Source organism: Aotus nancymaae, unplaced genomic scaffold (genome assembly GCF_030222135.1).
Source record: "Aotus nancymaae isolate 86718 unplaced genomic scaffold, 86718_ANA_hifiasm-v0.15.2.pri h1tg000051l, whole genome shotgun sequence".
Lineage (NCBI taxonomy): Eukaryota > Metazoa > Chordata > Mammalia > Primates > Aotidae > Aotus > Aotus nancymaae.
Window position 1 is genome coordinate 24,503,730 of NW_026988465.1, and position 6,474 is coordinate 24,510,203.

A 6,474-nucleotide genomic window follows, 5' to 3' on the forward strand; every position below is an offset into this window, starting at 1 on the left:
AGAGATCTGAGCCACAGCTCTGGCCTGTGCCATGGGTTGTTGGCATAGACCTGGGTGAACATTTTGACTAGCATCCAGAGAGCTTTGCAGGATGGAACTTCCCACAACCCAGAAAGAGGGGGAGCTCAAAGAAGGGAGACAGGTGATAGAGCTCGGCAGGTCCCACCCCCACAAAGACCAGCAAACTAAAGCCCTCTCACTTGAGAGTTTCACAGCCAGCACATCAGTTCAAGCTCGACCTGGGACCTATCAAACTCAGTGGGGGAAGGGTGTCCATCGTAGCTGATCTTACCTGTGTAAACAAAAGCCAGAGGAAGTTTACACAGCAGCTGGACTGAGCCTGTGTCAGCCCAGCAGTGCCTCTGCAGGCAGACAAGGGACAGACTGCCTCCTCAAGTGACTCCCTGACCCCTGTATAACCAAAAAGATGCCGCATACAGGAGAGCTCTAGCCGACACCTGATCAGTACCCTTCTGGGATGAAGCTACCAAAGGAAATATCGGGCAACAATCCTTACCGTTTTGCAGCCCCAGTGGGTGATTCCCAGGCAAGCAAGGTCTGGAGTGGACCTCCAGCAGTTCTGCAGCAGAGGGGCCTGTTAGAAGGAAAAAAATTTTTTAAAAAGAAATAGCTTCAACATCAACAGCAAGGATGTCCACTCAGAGACCTCATCCAAAATCATCAACTTCAAAGATCAAAGGTAGTTAAATCCATGAGGATGAGAAGAAACCAGTGCAAAAAGGATGAAATCATCAAAGACCAGAAAAGCTCTCCTCCTCCAAGGGATCACAACTCCTCACCAGCAAGGGAACAAAACAGGTTGGAGAATGAGTTTGATGAATTGACAGAAGCAGGCTTCAGAAGGCGGGTAATAACAAACTTCTCTGAGCTAAAGAAACATGTTCTAACCCAATGCAAAGAAACTAAAAACCTTGAAAAAAGGTTTGTGAAATGCTAACTAGAATAACCAGTTTAGAGAAGAACATAAACGACTTAAAGGAGCTGAAAAACACAGCAGGAGAACTTCTCAAAGCACACACAAGTTTCAATAGTTGAATCAATCAAGTGGAAGAAAGAATATCAGAGATTAAAGATCAACTCAATAAAATAAAATGAGAAGGCCACATTAGAGGAAAAAAGAGTGAAAAGAAATGAATAAAGCCTCCAAGACATATGCGATTATGTGAAAAAAACAAATCTATGCATGATCGGTGTACCTGAATGTGACAGGGAGAATGAATCCAAGCTGGAAAACACACTTCAGAATATTACCCAAGAGAACTTCCCCACCTAGCAAGGCAGGCCAACATTCAAATTCAGGAAATACAGAGAACACCACAAAGATATTTCTCAAAAAGAGCAACCCTAAGGCACATAATCATCAGATTCACCAGGGTTGAAATGAAGGAAAAAATGTTAAGGGCAGCTAGAGAAAGGTCGGGTCACCAACAAAGGGAAGCCCATCAGACTCACAGTGGATCTCTCAGCAGAAACCCTACAAGCCAGAAGAGAGTGGGGGCCAATATTCAACATCCTTAAAGAAAAGAACTTTCAACCCAGAATTTCATATCCAGTCAAACTAAGCTTCATAAGTAAAGGAGAAATCAAATCCTTTACAGACAAGCAACTGCTGAGAGATTTTATCACCACCAGACCTGCTTTACAAGAGCTCCTGAAAGAAGCACTAAACATGGAAAGGAACAACCACTACCAGCCACTACAAAAACGTATCAAATGGTAAAGACCAAGGACGTAATGAAGAAACTGCATCAACTAACGGGCAAAACAACCAGCCAGTGACAAAATGGCAGGATCAAATTCACACATATCAATATTAATGTTAAATGTAAATGGCCTAAATGCACCAATCAAAAGACACAGACTGGCAAACTGGATAAAAAGTCAAGATCCTTTGTTGTGCTGTATTTAGGAGACCCATCTCATGTGCAAAGACACACATAGACTCAACATAAAGGGATGGAAGAAGATTTACCAAGCAAATGGAGAGCAAAAAGAAGCAGGGGTTGCAATCCTGGTCTGATAAAATGGACTTTCAACCAACAAAGATCAAAAGAGACAAGGTATTTTACACAATGGATCAATGCAATAAGAGTTAACTATCCTAAATATGTATGCACCCAATATAGAAGCACCCAGATACATAAAGCAAGTTCTTAATGACCTACAAAGAGACTTAGACTCCCACACAATAATAATGGGAGACTTTAACATTCCACTGTCACTATTTGACAGATCAACAGGACAGAAAATTAACAAGGATATCCAGGACTTGAATGCAGATCTGGACCTAGTGGACCTAATAGACATCTACAGAACTCTCCACCCCAGATCCACAGAATACATATTCTTCTCAGCACTGCATGGTACCTAGCCTAAAACTGACCACATAATTGGAAGTCACTCCTCAGCAAATGCAAAAGAACAGAAATCATAACAATCTCTCAGAACACAGTGAAATCAAATTAGAACTCAGGATTAAGAAAGTCACTCAAAACCACAAAACTACATGGAAACTGAACAACTTGCTCCAGAACAGCAACAGGATAAACAATGAAATGAAGGCAGAAATAAAGATGTTCTTTGAAACCAAAGAGAATGAAGACACAACATACCAAAATCACTGAGACACATTTAAAGCAGTGACTACAGGAAAAATTATAGCAATAAATGCCCACATTAGAAGTGAGGAAAGATCTAAAATTGACACCCTATCATCAAAATTGAAAGAGCTAGAGGAGCAAGATAAAAAAAAAAATTCAAAAGCTAGCAGAAGACAAGAAATAACTAAGATAGGAGCAGAACTGAAGGAGATAGAGACACAAAAAAACCCTTCAAAAAATCAGTAAATCAAGCAGCTGGTTTTTTGAAAAGATCAATGAAATAGAGAGAACATTAGCCATACTAATAAGATAAAAAAGAGAGAAGAATCAAATGGATGCAATAAAAATGATAAAAAGGGTATCACCACCAATTCCAAAGAAATACAAACTACCATCAGAGATTACTACAAACAACTTTATGCATATAAATCAGTAAATCTGGAAGAAATGGATAAACTCCTGGACACTTACACCCTCCCAAGACTAAATCAAGAAGGAGTTGAATCCCTTAATAGACCAACAACAAGGTCTGAAGTTGAGGCAGCAATTAATAGCCTACCAACCAAAAAAAAGTCCAGGCACAGATGGGTTCACAGCAGAATTCTACCAGATGTACAAAGAGGAGCTCATACCACTCCTTCTAAAATTCTTCCAAACAATACAAAAAGAAGGAATACTCCCTAACATATTTTATGAGACCAATCATCCTGATACAAAACCTGGCAGACACACAAAGAAAAAATTTCAGGCCAATATCCATGATGAACATTGATGCAAAAATCTTCAATAAAATACTAGCAAACTGAATCCAACAGCACATCAAAAGGCTTATCCATCACAATCAAGCAGGTTTCATCCCAGGGATGCAAGCCTGGTTCAGCATACACAAATTTATGTGTATGGATAAACAAAGAAAAGAAACATCACATAAACAAAGAAAAAAACCATATCATCTCAAAGGATGCAGAGAAGGCCTTCAACAAAATTCTACAGCCCTTTATGCTAAAAACTCTCAATAAACTAGGTATCAATGAAACATAACTCAAAATAATAAAAGATATTTATGACAAACCCACAGCCAACATCTTTCTTAGTGGGCAAAAACTGGAAGCATTCCCTTTGAAAAGTGGCACTAAACAAAGGTGCCCTATCTCACCATTTCTATTCAACATAGTATTGGAAGTTGTAGCTAGAGCAATCAGGCAAGAAAAAGACATAAAGGGTATTCAATTAGAAAAAAAAATGAAGTTAAATTGTCTCTATTTGCAGATGACTTGATTGTATATTTAGAAGATCCCATCGTCTCAGCCCAAAATCTCCTGAAGCTGATAAGCAACTTCAGCAAAGTCTCACAATACAAAATCAATGTGCAAAAATCACAAGCATTCCTATACACCAGTAAAAGACAAACAGAGAGCCAAATCATGAGCGAATTCCCATTCACAATTGCTACAAAGAAAATAAAATGCCTAGGAATACAACTATCAAAGGGTGTGAAGGACCTCTTCAAGGAGAATTACAAACCACTGTTCAAGGAAATAAGAGAGGACACAAACAGATGGAAAAACATTCCATGCTTATGGTCAGGAAAAGTCAGTATTGTGAAAATGGCCCTAATTCCCAAAGTAATTTACAGATTCAATGCTACCCCCATCAAGCTACCACTGACCTTCTTCACAGAACTGGAAAAAAAAAACTTTAAACTTCATATGGAACCAAAAGAGAGCCCACAAAACAACGACAATCCTAAGCAAAATAAACAAAGCTGGAAGCATCACGCTACCTGACTTCAAACCATTCTCAAAGCTACAGTAATCAAAACAGCATGGTACTAGTACCAAAAAAGAGATATAGACCAATGGAACAGAACCGAGACCTCAGAAGTAATGCCATGCATCTACAACCATCTGATCTTTGACAAGTCAAACTTGACAAAAACAAGCAATGGGGAAAGGAGTCCATGTTTAATAAATGGTGTTGGGAAAACCGGCTAGCCATGTGCAGAAAGCTGAAACTGGACCCCTTCCTTACACCTTATACAAAAATTAACTCCAGTTAGATTAAAGATTTAAACATAGGACCTAACACCATAAAAACCCTAGAAGAAAACCTAGGCAAAACCACTCAGGACATAGGCACAGGCAAGGACTTCATGACTAAAACACCAAAAGCACTGGCAACAAAAGCCAAAATAGACAAATGGGATCTAATTAAACTTAAGAGTTTCTGCATGGCAAAAGAAACAATCATTGGGGTGAACTGGCAACCAACAGAATGGGAAAAAAGTTTTGCAATCTACCCATCTGACAAAGGACTAACATCCAGAATCTACAAAGAACTAAAACAGATTTACAAGAAAAAAACAAACCTATTCAAAACTGGACAAAGGATATGAACAGACACTTTTCAAAGGATGACATATATGAGACTAGTAAATATATGAAAAAATGCTCATCATCTCTGGTCATTAGAGAAATGCAAATCAAAACCATAGTGAGATACCATCTCACGCCATTCAGAATGGCGATCGTTAAAAAATCTGGAGACAACAGATGCTGGAGAGGATGTGAAGAAATAGGAACACTTTTACACTGTTAGTGGGAGTGTAAATTAGTTCAACCATTGTGGAAAACAGTATGGTGATTCCTTAAGGATCTAGAAATAGAAATTCATTTTTACCCAGCAATCTCATTATTGAGTATATACCCAAAGGATTACAAATTGTTCTATTATAAATACCCATGCACACATATGTTCATGGATGAATCTGGAAACCATCATTCTCAGCAAACTGACACAAGAACAGAAAATCAAACACCACATGTTCTCACTCATAGGTGGGTGATGAACAATAAGAACACATGGGTACAGGAGGGGAACATCACACACTGGGTTCTGTTGGGGGGTGTGGAGTTAGGGGAGGGACAGCGGGGAGTGGGGAGGCTGGGTAGGCATAACATTGGGAGAAATGCCTGATGTGGGTGACTGGGGGATGGAGGCAGCAAACCACCATGGCACGTGTGTACCTTTGCAACAATCCTGCAAGATCTGTACATGTACCCCGAACTTAAAGTACAATAAAATAAATAAATAAATAAATAAAAGGAATCAATGCAGAACAAAAAAGATTTGTTTTCAAAGGTAAAAGACATTTTTTGTAGAAGAGATAGAAACCAAACATTGATTTGTGAGAATAATCCATAATTCAGACATGTTATTGATTGATAAATTTCTGAAAAATAAGGTACAAAAAAGTGAGTTACAGTGAATATCAAGATCTGACAATTCTTGTGCATTTAGCAATAGGACAGCACAATAGGGACAAAGGAATCTCAAAGGCCCCCTATTCTCTAACATAAGCTAGCTTGTTAATTTTGTTCTCAAATTAGACTTTCTACTCCAGCTTATCTGGCCCACACCCCCATACTCTGAATACAGCTTGCTCATTTATACATCTTTGCCTTTGGTGACACCATTGGATGTTCATGGAAAAATCCTGTCATCCCTAAATCATGTGCCTCCATTACAATCCCTCCCTAGATACACCTTTTCCACACAGTGTTCCCTAGATAACGATACTATTCTTGCAGAATTTAGAGAGGTCTCACTTTGATAAGATCAAGAAACAGTCCATGGCCTGCCACATTCTCACACAAATATGTGTTACCATGAAATGACTCTCTCACTGTACCACACTTATTTATTATAGCCTGCCAAATTACATCATAAACTATTCTGGAGTAAGAATGGTGTCCATTATTCTCTTTGTTCCACATCACCTGGTTGAATAAGAGGTTAATAAATGGTCATATACCTCCCATTTTAGACCTAAAAAATTTCTTCCTAAAAAAAC